This window comes from Gavialis gangeticus, unplaced genomic scaffold (assembly GCF_001723915.1).
Source record: "Gavialis gangeticus isolate Ggan-Ray unplaced genomic scaffold, GavGan_comp1, whole genome shotgun sequence".
Taxonomy (NCBI): Eukaryota; Metazoa; Chordata; order Crocodylia; family Gavialidae; genus Gavialis; species Gavialis gangeticus.
The window spans coordinates 40,657,443-40,660,109 of NW_017728996.1; the positions used below are offsets into that span (position 1 = coordinate 40,657,443).

Consider the following 2,667-nt stretch of genomic DNA (forward strand, 5'->3'; position numbering starts at 1 on the left):
ATTTTTTCATGATGAAAAGAGCTTTAAAAGTGCAATGCTGTTTCACCATTAAAAATGCCTTGTGCATGGGAAATACTTGTGCAGGTAACAGTCTGCAGGTAGCAATCTGAAGAAAATATAGTCAGCCAAATCTATAGCCAAACTAGAATAGGGTACTGTGTACACATAGTGGTTTAAAGACTTTTAAAGGTTTCAACAGAAGAGACACAAAAGCCATAACACTAGTTTGAAAAGCCAAATGTAGTACAAGGATCTGCAACACTACACAGAACACCTGCAATTCCAAAGGACATTTTGTAGTGTCCAGGTACTGAAAGCCAAAGATGACAAAGTCTGTGGCAGGAGTTAGAAAAGAAAGGATAAGAGCCCTCATGTCATGTCCTCAGTTGTGCATCAGCTACTAACTGGAGGGACCACTTGTAGAGATGAGAGGATACAAGACCTAATTCATTCCATGGCTTTAGAATTTGTGGAGTAGGGAGCTTTACAAGCATGGACATACATAAAGTAGACAAACTTCTGATGAGACATCATGCTGAATGCTGGTACCAAGCCAGTCATCAGAAAAGTCATTTCTTCAGCATATGGCTGGAGTATGAGGTAGTAGTGGGTTTTATGAAAGGATCCCAAGAACCAAAACAGAGGCATTGTTTAATTTCACAAAGGATTTTTTTCTTTGTTTTCCCCTTCTTGGCAATGCTTTTCATCTACTGCTGACCTGCTCTGCAAGGAAGCCAACAGAGAGAGAAATGTTTGGGGTAATTGTATTGAACTATTTTGATGTGAAAATAATCTTGCCTTTTCATTCAACATACAAAATATCATGCATCAGGTGTTTCATAGTAAGTCCCACCCCCTCACCTCTCTTTTAACTTGCACTAATTTGCTAATTTGTCCATAGCCTCAAACACACAAAAGCAACTCTGCATCCCCATCTTTTCCTCTATGTAAGTTTATAATTAGGTATTTCTTTGGTGTGACCTCATTCAGGATCAAACCTATGGATTATTCCAACTCTGGAGGGTGTGATGAATGCAATAAAAACTGAAAGGCAAAAGTGCAAAGCTCCTGACAGGAAGAGGAGATTCTATGCTAAGGCTTAATTACTGCTAATACATCTGTTTCTGAACAATCTCTAGGTAGAAGGCATTTGTCATCAGAACTCTAATTTTGACCTAACCCAACTCACTTCTGCACATAAAAGTCTCTATCTTGATTTAAATGGTTCTTTTTAACTCAAGCCAGCTGGCCCATCAGTGGATATGAGATAAACCTGAGTATTGCTAAAGATGACTTGCTAACATAGTTAGGACTGCACTATTGTGTGCTCCTGATACGAATGAGGCACAACTGAAGGGTCACTTAGCATGTGACAGCTCTTACCTAAACTAGAAAAACTCTAGAGAAATTAGCTCCTCTTAAGATAACTGAAGTCAATGCAGCAATGACAAACAGTCTTTCAAAGCATTTGAATAGCTCAGCCACCATAATATGATAATAACATTGATAGATGTGATAGGCCAGTCCAGCAAAAATGAAGCCCCACCTCTCCCTTCCAATGAATTTCAGTGTCCCAGTGTTTGGAAGCTCATGCAGTTTTGACGAAGTGAGTTGATGAGTTGTTTGACTACCCAGGAATAGAAATAAATCTCCAGATACTAGTCTCTCAGGATCTACTTATACTATAGCAGGAACATCTGGGATCTACCTGAGTACACCTGCTCATATGCTCCAAACACCAGGGACACTGCTTCAAGCTGCCCTTCTGCACCCTCTTATGGGTGTGAATAAGCATTCACTGCACCTGGTCTAGGTGTAGGTGACTTTATTTGAGATGCCTACACCTAGACTGGGAGCAGGTGCATGCAGCAGTTTGCTGCTTCTGGGAGCCATGTGTACAGGTGTTCACTACTTCTGAGCCCTGGGTGGGCAGAGAGCTGGGCGGGATCAAAAGGTTAGCAGGTCTAGTGGTGTGGGCATGGTGGCAGGTCCAGGGTGAGGCATGGCAGGTCCCCAGGGAGCTTGCCAGGGGTAAACCCAATCAGGGGAGGGGATAGGATTAGCACAGCCTTAGGGCTGGGCTTTTCCATCCCTGGGGCTGTGATGCAAATGTGTGCTGCCTTTTGTGAAACTAGGTTAACCCTTTCCTAGATCAGGTTAACCTGATCTTGATCTAAGTTAGTGCACCTACCCATGTTATCTAATTTATATTGGGCGCACCACTTTTTGCTCTATTTAACCCCTCTGTACACCAACATGATGGGGCATTTAGATCAACCTTTTTCTTTGAAAAGATTATTAAGGCTCATATATGCGAGAGCCCAGCAGGAAAAATTATGCTGAGGGGAAACCATCACGGGTTTGTAGCAGGTAGATCATGCCTGACTAATCTAGTCTCTTTTTATGAGCAGGTTACAAAACACCTGGACGCAGGAGTAGGAGTTGATATTGTTTACTCAGACTTCAGGAAGGCTGTCGATATGGTATCCCACCCCATACTGGTGAACAAATTAAGAGGCTGTGACTTGGATGATTACACAGTCTGGAGGGTGGCAAATTGGCTAGAGGGTTGTACCCAGAGAGTGGTGGTGGATGGGTCAGTATCAACCTGGAAGGACGTGGGCAGTGGGGTCCCGCAGGGCTCAGTCCTTGGACCAATACTCTTCA

At 42.9% G+C, this 2,667-nt stretch overlaps 1 long non-coding RNA gene across 1 annotated transcript in view; it reads right to left on the minus strand.

Annotated features, from left to right (window-relative positions):
* Positions 1 to 675: 675 nt before the first annotated feature.
* LOC109288373 overlaps positions 676 to 2,667 on the minus strand; it is a 40,069-nt gene continuing 38,077 nt past the window's right edge. Inside the window, exon 5 of the long non-coding RNA XR_002095122.1 lies at positions 676 to 723. This is a non-coding gene — a long non-coding RNA (uncharacterized LOC109288373). The remainder of the gene's footprint in view (positions 724 to 2,667) is intronic.